The following is a 13,584-nucleotide window of genomic DNA, read 5'->3' on the forward strand; positions in this document are numbered from 1 at the left end:
TAGAACAACCCTGTCACTGAACTGTTCACAGAAACACACCCTCTGCCCTACCTTCCTATTCATAACGAATCCTACACCTGTTATACGATTTTCTGCTGCTGTTGATATTACCCGATACTCATCTCACCAGAAATCCTTGTCTTCCTTCCACTTCACTTCACTGACCCCTAATATATCTAGATTGAGCCTTTGCATTTCCCTTTTCAGATTTTCTAGTTTCCCTACCACGTTCAAGCTTCTGACATTCCACGCCCCGACTCGTAGAACGTTATCCTTTCGTTGATTATTCAATCTTTTTCTCATGGTAACCTCCCCCTTGGCAGTCCCCTCCCGGAGATCGGAATGGGGGACTATTCCGGAATCTTTTGCCAATGGAGAGATCATCATGACACTTCTTCAATTACAGTCCACATGTCCTGTGGATACACGTTACGTGTCTTTAATGTAGTGGTTTCCATTGCCTCTTTGACAAGGCCGTTGGCAGAATGAGGCTGACTTCTTATGCCGGAAGTCTTCGGCCGCCAATGATGATTATTTATCAAAATTTAGGCAGTGGCGGGGATCGAACCCGGGACCGAAGACGTTTTAATTATGAATTTCCTATCGAAATTATTTTAACGTAACGAAATTTTGTGGCATTTAGAAGTAATTTAATCAGATCCTGCTATTGTTAAATTTACAAAAAAATGGTTCAAATGGCTCTGAGCGCTATGGGACTTAACATCTGTGGTCATCAGTCCCCTAGAACTTAGAACTACTTAAACCTAACTAACCTAAGGACATCACACACACCCATGCCCGAGGCAGGATTCGAACCTGCGACCGTAGCGGTCGCGCGGCGCCAGACTGGAGCGCCTAGAACCACTCGGCCACTCTGCCGGCACTTGTTCAACAGAAGGGAAGTGTTTCACAACAGCGAAGATGAGCAAGTGCTTATAGCTCGTAAGGTGTGCATTATAGAGGAGCCCATGTTTACTGGACTTCTTTCTTGTTTTAGTGGGTAGTGCCACACATCAACATTTTCGTTAACTTTTTTAACATTCTATATAGTCAAAAATTCACATTGCCTCGGTGGCACAATCACATGGTAAATGTAATTATATGTCCTAAACAACTTTCAGCTTGAGGAGAATCTGTTTTTAAAATCTTTGATAAGATCAAACATTTTTGCAGCAAATACCCAACAGTGTGTGGCAAATCGATAGTTCTCAGATAAGATTTTCTGTGTCATAATGTAACAAACACAGTTTGTCCTGCAATGTGAGTACCTTTATTTATTATTACTGTTTTCTATGTTACACTTACAGATGGTGTGGCTAATCCAGTTAATTTGTGACAGTGCTAATCGGAACCTAATATCTTGGTCACTTCACATGAACGTGCAAGAAACTGTCTATGATTACCGCTAAAAAAGAGCTATGTAAAACCTGCCTTCCTTCTGTTGATGATGGAGTAACTGCCGAAAAGCATAGCGGATGAAGCGAAGATGATTTGACACAATGTAAATTACGTATTATCTGCTGTACAAATAAACTGCCATTATTTATTCGTCTATTTTCCCTCTTGAGAAGCTGATATGCTCACATATTCATTTCCCTGTTGAGGTTAGAAGTTTGATGCACCGATTGGTATGAATTATATCTGCAGTGTTTATTAAAAACTCATTGGCCAAATGTATGAGCAAACTCACACCACTTTCTGCTGACGATGATGCCGTGAGGTGCTTTAAACTGCCAACGAGTTGCCACCAGCACAACGAATATCTGGGGATACTGGCAGCTAATGAGCGAAACAGTTCAAAAATAAGTCAGATAATATCGATCTGTGGTGGTTTATAGTTAAAGTCATTGCAACAATCGCTATGCCTCGTTTTAGTTAGCAGGTTGACTCCTCACAACGAAGTTCATTATGAATAAAATTGTTGGGAGCCAGTTTACAAACTTCTCCTTCTGCAGATCCTCAATTATTGCACGTCAGCGTGATGTCATAGCCTGCTGGGATCAAGTGAGAGGAGAGTTGAAAAGAGGAACTGCGCATTTGAATTACGTTTCGTCAAGTCAGCAATGGTAGAAGGCGAAAGATAAAAATTACTCATCGCTGTGAGGTATACTTGCAAATTCCGAGAGGTACGTCCAAGTACAGGCAAGCAACACGTTACACTGCGTAATAACAGAATGGAGCACCCAGGAGATATGGTCGGATGTCAGTATAAAGTCGTATATACACACATCATAGGAGGGTATGTAAACCATTATACTTGCAATTCACGGTGTCCGGTAGAACCGCCATCAAAGTGGATTAGTTTTTTTGGTGTTTGCAAAATACTAACGCGAATTCTTTACAGACGAATGGAAAAACTGGTAGAAGCGGACCTCGGGGAAGATCAGTTTGGATTCCGTAGAAATGTTGGAACTCGTGAGGCAATACTAACCTTACGACTTATCTTAGAAGAAAGATTAAGAAAAGGCAAACCTACGTTTCTAGCATTTGTAGACTTAGAGAAAGCTTTTGACAACGTTAACTGGAATACTTTCTTTCAAATTCTGAAGGTGGCAGGGGTAAAATACAGGGAGTGAAAGGCTATTTACAATTTGTACAGAAACCAGATGGCAGTTATAAGAGTCGAGGGGCATGAAAGGGAAGCAGTGGTTGGGAAAGGAGTGAGACAGGGTTGTAGCCTCTCCCCGATGTTATTCAATCTGTATATTGAGCAAGCAGTAAAGGAAACAAAAGAAAAATTCGGAGTAGGTATTAAAATTCATGGAGAAGAAGTAAAAATTTTGAGGTTCGCCGATGACATTGTAATTCTGTCAGAGACAGCAAAGGACTTGGAAGAGCAGTTGAACGGAATGGACAGTGTCTTGAAAGGAGGATATAAGATGAACATCAACAAAAGCAAAACGAGGATAATGGAATGTAGTCAAATTAAATCGAGTGATGCTGAGGGGATTAGATTAGGAAATGAGACACTTAAAGTAGTAAAGGAGTTTTGCTATTTAGGGAGTAAAATAACTGATGATGGTCGAAGTAGAGAGGATATAAAATGTAGACTGACAATGGCAAGGAAATCGTTTCTGAAGAAGAGAAATTTGTTAACATCGAGTATAGATTTAAGTGTCAGGAAGTCGTTTCTGAAAGTATTTGTATGGAGTGTAGCCATGCATGGAAGTGAAACATGGACGATAACCAGTTTGGACAAGAAGAGAATAGAAGAATTCTGAAGATAAGGTGGGTAGATCACGTAACTAATGAGGAGGTATTGAATAGGATTGGGGAGAAGAGAAGTTTGTGGCACAACTTGACTAGAAGAAGGGATCGGTTGGTAGGACATGTTTTGAGGCATCAAGGGATCATAAATTTAGCATTGGAGGGCAGTGTGGAGGGTAAAAATCGTAGAGGGAGACCAAGAGATCAATACACTAAGCAGATTCAGAAGGATGTAGGTTGCAGTAGGCACTGGGAGATGAAGAAGCTTGCACAGGATAGAGTAGCATGGAGAGCTGCATCAAACCAGTCTCAGGACTGAAGACCACAACAACAACAGTATTATTACCAGGCATAGCAGAATATATAAGAGGCTTGAACAGATCAGATGTTGTGTGATCACTGTAAAGAACACGGAGATGCTGCGTACTGTGGTAAGACTTTGCTATCGGCACCTGACAGTTTGATAGGGTCCTCATTGTGGGTTCCATTTGGCCGGGTGGTCCAATCGTGCCAGTCCAGAATTGTGTCGCATTCGGATGTGACCCGTGGCCTGTTTTTGGATCGATTGGGAGCCTAAGGTCGTGCACACCGTTGTCGAAGTTCCGGACGACTACGTCTGCCCACCACCTGAGAATAGCGCCGTATTGTGCACCAAGGTCCGAAGGTGGTTCAAAGAACTCTCTGCCAGGAACTCAAGTGTAAATTGCTGAACAGTCATGTATATGTACATGCAGATGCCAAAGCACATCGTAACCCCTTCACATCTGCTCCTGCTATCCGAGAACATGTAATGGACTCTCTGCGTCACTCCGTGTTGGTGATCATGATGTTTGGTTTGAGGGGCGCTCAACTGCGCGGTCATCAGCGCCAGTACAAAGTCCCAATTGTAACACAGTCCAGTTTTTTCACAGTCCACTGTAGCCACTGCCACAGATGATGATGATGAAATGATGAGGACAACACAAACACCCAATCCTCGGGCAGATAAAATCCACAATCCGGCCGGAAATCGAACTCGGGGCCCCTTGATCCAGAGGTAGCAACGCTAGCCACTAGACCACGAGATGCGGACGTCACTCTGTGTGATCCTTCAACATTAGTGAAGGACTAGCAGAAGCCCGAAGAGGGAATTACTGTCCCACGCTTAGGCTGACATTAACACCACAACACAAACGGCTGCGTTCAGAGCAGTGCCACCACCGGGAAATATAGACTGCTTATAAATGGCGACGCACTATGGTCAACGATGAATCACAGTTCTGCATTATCCCAGATGAGCACCGCGGGCGAGTAGGTCGGCAACCTGGGGAGAGGTCTTCAGGCGGGGGAAAAAAGGACAACACCAAGAAGGAGTCGTGCGACATAAGAGAAAGTTGGTAGGCCTTTTTCTGCACGAGAAAGATGTCTATTAAAATATCGCGTCAGTCGCATAAGAGTGGTGCTAGTAGAGCCACTACGAGGATGCAAATCAGATTTGCTTCAAATACAGCCCGTAGCTGTTCTGACATGGGACGTGGTGAGCTGATGTTAGTCAAGAATGCCTTTAATGCGTCAAAGACGCCGTTATCCACGCCTCACCGACTTTGAATGACATCGTGTAGTTGGGTTACGAGAAGTTAGATGTTCCTTCTGTGATACTGTCGAAACACTTGGCAAGCAAGTGACCACTGTACGTGAATGCTGGCAGCGGTGGTCACGAGCATATACGGTCGCGGAAGACCAGGCGCCAACGGCCATGTGACACTACAGATACGAAAGTCCATCGTGTTTGGCGTATGTCTCTGACGCACCATAATGCATCTGCAGCAGTAATTTGAGCAACAATTGGCACCAGAGTGAGAAACGTAACTAATCGTTTACTTCAAGGGCAGCTCCGTAGCATGCATTCTACTGACCTCAAACCACCGCGATTTGTGACTTCAGTGGCGTCAAGCGACAGCTCTTTAGAGGGTAGGACAGAGGTCTGATTAAAGCTGGTTCTGTCTCGCTGCCAGTGATGACCGTGTCTTGGTTAGAAGGAAGCCAGTTGAGGGGTTGCAAGCAACATGTGTGTGCTAGACGCTCTGGATATACACCTGGAGCTACGGTCTGAGGTGCCATTTCGTACCACAGAAAGAGCACTATTGTGGTTGTCACGCCCACCCTGACTACATATTTGTACATCAGCTTCGTGATTCAACCTGTTGAGGTGCCATTCACGGAAATAACTCCAGGGCGTATTTTCCAACAGGATAACGCTTACACACATACCGCTGTTGTAACCCATCGTATTCTACAGAATGTCGGCATGTGGTATTGGCCTGCTCGATCAACAGATATGTCTCCAATCGAGCACAGAAGGGTCATCATCGGACGACAACTCTAACTTCATCCACAACCAGCATTAACCGTCCCTATAGCGACTGACCCACTCTGTCCCACAGACTGACATACGGCACCTCTACAACACAATGCATGCACGTTTGCATGTTTGCATTGAACAGCCTGGCGATTACACCGGTTATTAGCGTACCATCCTTTCAAATTTGCAATGGCTTTTCTAGTGCTTACATTAACCTGTGATTTTGCTAAATTAATCACTGAAATATACTACCGAGACAAATGAATTCCCGATTTTTCAATACTCTACATTAATTATTTTTTGGTGTTGCTATTTTTTTTTTTGTCAGTACATTTTGGAGAGGCACGAGAGTTATATTCCTGCCTTCATAGTCCGGGAATCCATCAGGTATGACTCTAGAGTGTGATTGGTAGTGATTATGGCAAATGGCGACGCAACGATATGTGACGGACATCCTGCGTCCTCATATGTAACTTCTCATCGAAAATATTGTGGTGCCATTTTTCAACAGAACATTGTTCATCCACTCATGACTCTACGAACTGCCTGTGCGATTTTGAGATACTCCCGTGACCAGCAAGATCCTCATACCAGTCCGCAAAAGGACATGTGTGTAATCAGCTCGGATGTCAATTCCATTCCAGAATATCTAGGACCGGTTACAACTCTTTTCAGCTATCGTGTCCTAGGAGAGGATACAATGGCTTTATGACATCCTTCCCATCCGAGTGAGTGGTTGAATTGAGACAAGAGCGGGTGCAACGTCATACTGGCAAATGGGCCCACACTACAGAATTCATTTTAAATTTCACTCGATTTGTAATCACTGAAATAACATCATACATCCTCTCAATCTATTTCCTCGATCCCTTCTGGATGCCTTTTTTTTTCCAAGCAGTGCCATCCAACATAAATCTTTCACTCTGTAGGGCAGCGTGTGCTGCTTTGAAACTTCCTAACACCTAAGTTTTTATGTATCTACGCTCGTCGTCGAATATGAGGACTCTAGGAACACTACGTACTCGGTTCGCTATACAAACAGTTCAAACAAATCATATTCATGAGTTTTATTACAAAATGAAAAGGGACAATACTTAACTTCGCGATTACACAGATGTGTAGCAAGCAAAGAGCGACATACGAAATAATCAAATTACTTCAGTACAGACAATCCTAAGTCTCTGCTATACAAGTCATTACTCTTGAAGCTACCATTGAACTGGGGCGTCACCAGTAGGTCGCAGCGTTTATGTCCTCTTCACATAGGCGCCACTGGTGTCGCGTTGTTGTCCTGGAGGGAAGGTCTGCTCAGCTTTAGATTGGGTGATGTCTTCTCACAGCCATCTCTTCTCTGTCGTCCCCGACTGGCGTGCCGGCGCTTCACTTTACGCCGCAACATTCCCCCTTCCCCCCCACCCCCATACCAAAGCGATGGACCTCCGTCGTATATGGAGAGCGATAACGGCGAGGGAGGCAGGAGCGTCGACGCTCTGGTGGACTGGAAGCTGTGGCTGCAGGGGACGTCAGACCTCCAGTCGTACCCCGGTAGAAACGTCCCCGGAAAACGCCCAGAAGGGTACGCGTCCACCTCCTGAGGCCCATACGCAGATATAGAAGGCAGCAGCTGCTGCGGCGAGGGCGCCTCCATCTCTATCGGAAAGACAGAGGATGCGAAGGTTCCGTCTCCATGGGGTCGTCCCGCGATGTCATGATGACACCCTCTGGTGGCTGCTGTGGCCGCGCTGACCTCAAGATCCGTGAATGTGGGGGAAGAGACACAGAAGGATCTCTGTGCACATGACAGTGGCGAAGTTGATTGCGATGTCGGCGCTGCAATGCGTCTGGGCCTGAAATGAGATACATGCAAGCGCCAAGTCGACGAAGGGTCTCGCCTCGCGACCACCGACTGCTGCCGCTAAAAGCACTGAAAAACACAATATCATGCGGCACGAAGAGATACTTGCGGCCGTCCTTCGGCGCCGGATGCTGATGAGGGTGGAGCAGGTGGAGCAGTCTCCGCCGTGAAGCTGTTCTTCCGCTTCGCCGTTGGATTGTGGATAGAATAGTCCATTAGTTAGATGCCGTATACCATAGCGGTCACGGAATGTTTCATATTCATCTGACGTGAACTGAGGGCCGTTGTCCGACACTATGACTTCAGGAGGACAATTCCTGAATTGTGGCCGGCCGTTGGAACCGCGGTACCGCTACGGTCGCAGGTTCGAATCCTGCCTCGGGCATGGATGTGTGTGATGTCCTTAGGTTAGTTAGGTTTAAGTAGTTCTAAGTTCTAGGGGACTGATGACCTCAGAAGTTAAGTCCAAAAGTGCTCAGAGCCATTTGAACCTGAACTGTGCTACGTGACGTTGCCGAGTTCATTGGCACAGCAAAAGGAAACTAGCTATAAGAGTCTACCACAATCAACCAACGAATGTTCCAGAAAGGTCCCGCATAGTCTATCTGCACACGTTGCCATGGTGATTGCGAATTACGCCAAGCAGAGAATTTTTGTGGCGGAGCGGACTGATTTTCCGCACATGCGTGGCACTGTGACATCTTCTGTTCTATGTTGGTGTCTATACCCTGCCAAGTACAGTGTCGACGCACTAACTGTTTCGTACGTACAATCCCCCAATGTCCTTGGTGAAGTGACTGCAACACTTCTTTTTGCAAGGCTTTGGGGATCAACACACGTGACTGCCCACTGTCATTTTGAACAAAAATCACACCTTGCTGTATAGCGAGGCAATGCCGACGTGCAGCGTATAGGCGCACTACAGAGTTCTTTATGCTGTGCAATGAGCAAGGTCAAGTCGTGCGAATGTATTTTAGCAAAATGTTCAAATCTGAATCAGCTTTCATGGCCTGTGCAATGTTCCTATAGTTCAGAGGAAAGGATTGAAGCAATTCAGAATCGTGAGCATCGATGTGACAACAAGATGCGGCAGAAGCGTCAAAGTCTGTATCAGGGCCAATCGGAAGACCTGAAAGTGCGTCCGCATTTCCATTTTGAGCTGTCGGACAAAACACAACCTCGTGCTGGTGTTGAGACAACAACAAAGCCCATCTCCGCAATTTTTGGGTAGTTTGTACAGGAGCCGCCTTCATCAGATGAAACAAGGACTGCAATGGCTTGTGATCCGTTACTAATTAGAATTTTCTACCATACAAATAGTGGTGGAATTTGGTGACACCATACAGCATAGCCAATGCCTCTTTCTCTATTTGTGCATGGTTACACTGAGCTTTCGACATCACTTCTGATGCGAAAGCGATAGGCCTGTCTTTATCACAAAATCTGCACCAGTTCTTGCAACTTGCAACTTGCAACTAGCAACACAACTGGTTTTCCAAGATCAAAGTGAACCGAGCATCGATCACTCAGCAATGCATTTTTAAGTTTTTGAAGAGCTTCTTGGCACTCATCTTTCCAAACAAAAGGAACCTTCTTGCGACGAAAGCGATGCAATGGAGCGGCGATTTGTGCAGCATCCCGTATGAAACGAATATAATAGTTACTTTTCTCTAAGACTGACTGCAATTCTGTGACACTGCGAGCAACTGGCAGGTCTCGTATGTCTAACATATGTGACTGAAGAGGATGTTCACCTTCACTGTTTATGACATGACCAAGATACTGCAAGTCAGATTTAAGAAAATTACACATGTCCGGTCTACACTTTAGTCCTGCATCAGATAACACACAAAACAACGCACGCAAATTTGCAATGTGTTCTTCAGGTGTACGACTTGTTACAACAACATCGTCCAAATAGTTTGAACAGTTTGCTGTTCCAAATACCGTTGGAAAATGGCGGGTGCGGAAGCAGTGAAAAAAGGCAAACGCAAATACACTCCTGGAAATTGAAATAAGAACACCGTGAATTCATTGTCCCAGGAAGGGGAAACTTTATTGACACATTCCTGGGGTCAGATACATCACATGATCACACTGACAGAACCACAGGCACATAGACACAGGCAACAGAGCATGCACAATGTCGGCACTAGTAAAGTGTATATCCACCTTTCGCAGCAATGCAGGCTGCTATTCTCCCATGGAGACGATCGTAGAGATGCTGGATGTAGTCCTGTGGAACGGCTTGCCATGCCATTTCCACCTGGCGCCTCAGTTGGACCAGCGTTCGTGCTGGACGTGCAGACCGCGTGAGACGACGCTTCATCCAGTCCCAAACATGCTCAATGGGGGACAGATCCGGAGATCTTGCTGGCCAGGGTAGTTGACTTACACCTTCTAGAGCATGTTGGGTGGCACGGGATACATGCGGACGTGCATTGTCCTGTTGGAACATCAAGTTCCCTTGCCGGTCTAGGAATGGTAGAACGATGGGTTCGATGACGGTTTGGATGTACCGTGCACTATTCAGTGTCCCCTCAACGATCACCAGTGGTGTACGGCCAGTGTAGGAGATCGCTCCCCACACCATGATGCCGGGTGTTGGCCCTGTGTGCCTCGGTCGTATGCAGTCCTGATTGTGGCGCTCACCTGCACGGCGCCAAACACGCATACGACCATCATTGGCACCAAGGCAGAAGCGACTCTCATCGCTGAAGACGACACGTCTCCATTCGTCCCTCCATTCACGCCTGTCGCGACACCACTGGAGGCGGGCTGCACGATGTTGGGGCGTGAGCGGAAGACGGCCTAACGGTGTGCGGGACCGTAGCCCAGCTTCATGGAGACGGTTGCGAATGGTCCTCGCCGATACCCCAGGAGCAACAGTGTCCCTAATTTGCTGGGAAGTGGCGGTGCGGTCCCCTACGGCACTGCGTAGGATCCTACGGTCTTGGCGTGCATCCGTGCGTCGCTGCGGTCCGGTCCCAGGTCGACGGGCACGTGCACCTTCCGCCGACCACTGGCGACAACATCGATGTACTGTGGAGACCTCACGCCCCACGTGTTGAGCAATTCGGCGGTACGTCCACCCGGCCTCCCGCATGCCCACTATACGCCCTCGCTCAAAGTCCGTCAATTGCACATACGGTTCACGTCCACGCTGTCGCGGCATGCTACCAGTGTTAAAGACTGCGATGGAGCTCCGTATGCCACGGCAAACTGACTGACACTGACAAATGCTGCGCAGCTAGCGCCATTCGACGGCCAACACCGCGGTTCCTGGTGTGTCCGCTGTGCCGTGCGTGTGATCATTGCTTGTACAGCCCTCTCGCAGTGTCCGGAGCAAGTATGGTGGGTCTGACACACCGGTGTCAAAGTGTTCTTTTTTCCATTTCCAGGAGTGTATTTAAACAAGCCCAAATGAATGTTTACAACACCAAGTTCGAAATTCTTCATCTAGTGGTATTTGAAGATATGCGTCGCGCAAATCAATTTTCGAAAATTAGCGACCAGTGCCTAATCTCGTCCATGTGATCCTCTGGGCGTGGCAATGGATAAGTATGAACCACAGGTTGTTGGTTGACAGTAGACGTAAGGCCAACACAGGGGTGAATGCGATCTGAAGGTTGGGGGGGGGGGGGGGGCAAAACCAGTGGACTTTCTCATTAACTAGCTTTTCTTGGTGCCATATCTCTGTTATCTTGCAATTCTTTAAGTCCAGCAGTGACTTTGTCCCATAATGCATTTGGAACAGTTCTGGCCCAGCAAAATTTCGGCTGAGCATTGTCTTTCATAGTAATATGTGCAACAAAATTTTTAGCCTTGCCTAAATCTTCAGAAAAGAGTTCGGGGAGTTCTTCCAGCAAGCTAGCTACACTGTCTTTAGCATTGAATGCCGTCACTGACAGCACATTGTCCTAAATTTTAAGTACAAACAAATCAGATGAATCAAGAGCAAAAATATTCCCACAATCGCGTGATTGTAGCGCAGTGAAAGTCACAGTTCGCATTGCGAGTGATACAAGCAGGCAAAGAACATTTTCCGAGAACGGGGATGCCTTGTCCATTATAAGCCGTCAGGTGCGTGTAAGTTATAGACAGGCGTGTTAGGATTCGGCAGTGTAACAGAGGCACCCGTGTCCAACTGCAGTTTCACATGGTTTCCGCTAAGGAGGAAAAGAAAAAAAAAGGTTTGGTGGACTGGCGTAGCACTGAAGAAACTGTTCGCTTGCTAGTTTTGCTAATGCCTGCAGCAGGCTTTGAATACGATGCATTGATTACATGTGCCTTCTAACTAGAATTTTGTAAGTCGGCAGAACACTTACGTTTGTTCCATTGCAAACGTATGAATTGTGCGTGATCTTTCTTGCCTCAAGTGTAACACTGTGCTTGTCTGGATTGGCAGTCTTGGCGTTAAGTGCCGAGACTAGCACCAAGGGCATGACTTAATTCTGTTCGCCTCTTTAGAAAATTGTTTACACGGCTTGGCGCACGTGAGCTGTTGCTGCCAAGTGTGTCGGTAGCAAGCAAGGGACGACTCAACCCAACAAATTGGTGGCTGCCCATATTTATCCGCGGACACGGCACCTGAGTCGTACTGATCTATTTTTTGCACTATGTGCTGAAATGATGGATCTGATTATTTCAAAATCTGTTCTCTAAGTCTGACACTAGCCACTTTGTATATAATCGCATCACGCAACGTAACATCTGAATATAAAGTACAACAAGAACCTTTGAATTTGGACTGCCTCGTCAGACCCTGCAAATATGTTATCCACTCGCGATAAGTTTCTAATGAACGTTTCTCGCAACGAAAGAATTGTTACCAAGCTGCCGCCACATTCACTTGTTGGTCGTAAAAGTTAGTTAGCGAATCTACAACGTGATCCTAGGAAAGTTCACTCGGAGTGGCGTTAGGGAATAATTTATGAATGCTTGCACTTCCTATCGATGACAAAAAGTAATGTAGTTTCATAGTACCTGCCACGTTGTGAACAATCATGTAGACTTCATACTGTTGCAACCACTCGTACCATCCCTCTTCGTTCTCGTTAAACTTCGAAAAGGCGGTCTGGCACTTGGAGCTACACGCATTGTTTGTTGTTCTGTTGCGCGCACAGCGTTCATGTCTTGATTCGCCAGGAGCCTCTGTACCGTGTTTATCGGCATTGAGATCTGTTGTGTCTGAAACTGAAACATCTGTGTTAGCTGCGTTGGATCTATCGCTCGCAGCTGTGTTGCCTGAGGAAGGGGGGAGAGGTGGGTTTCTACTTGTGGATGAGGCAAATGCAATAAACAGAAAGGCAAGCAATAAAAATAAGCACACAAGCAAAGAAACTTTCTGCAACGCCCACTTGAAAACACTGATTAGCAAAACCACTGTATGATACACTGTTAAAACATGTAAACACACCCCTGCAACAAAAGACAAAGTAAAATTAAGGCGCCAGAGAAACAGCGAAGCACAAAACAAAAGAAAACAGTGGCAGTTAGGTTTTGGGTTGTCTCTGTGGTATCCATCCAACTTCTCGTCGTCAATTTTTATGTCTCTATGCGTGTCGAATATGAGGAGTCTAGGAATCCTACGTACTCGGTTCGCTAGACAAACAGTTCTAACAAATTGTATTGATGAGTTTTATTACAAAATGAAAAGAGACAATACTTAACTCTGCAATTACACAGAAGTGTCGCAAGCAAAGACCGGCATACGAAATAATCAAGTTTCTTCAGTGTAGACAATCCTAATTCGCTGCTATGCAAGTCACAGATCTTGAAGCTACCGTTGAACAGGGGCGTCGTCAGTAAATCGCAGCGCTTATGTCCTCTTCACTTAGGGGCCGCTGGTGTCGCGTTGTCGTCCTGGAGGGAGGTCTGGTCAGCGTGAGATTGGCTAATGTCGTCTCACAGGTATCTCTGCTCAATCGTTCCCTTCTAGCGTGCCGGCGCTTGACTTTATGCCGTAACGTGGAACTTGAACTCGGAAGTTTGCACACAATATAAGCAAAGCAGAAAAATGCAGGCGAAGTTGTGGATCCGAGAGCTGGTCCATCACACACTTTTTATCTTGTAAGGGATGACAGTGGCTGTCTAAGCCCTTTCATGTTGTCTCGTATGACATTGCTTGGTAACCTCGATTATTTGTTGCACACACATTTTTTTTCCTTTGGAAAGAGAA

Source organism: Schistocerca nitens, chromosome 5 (genome assembly GCF_023898315.1).
Source record: "Schistocerca nitens isolate TAMUIC-IGC-003100 chromosome 5, iqSchNite1.1, whole genome shotgun sequence".
Taxonomy (NCBI): Eukaryota; Metazoa; Arthropoda; class Insecta; order Orthoptera; family Acrididae; genus Schistocerca; species Schistocerca nitens.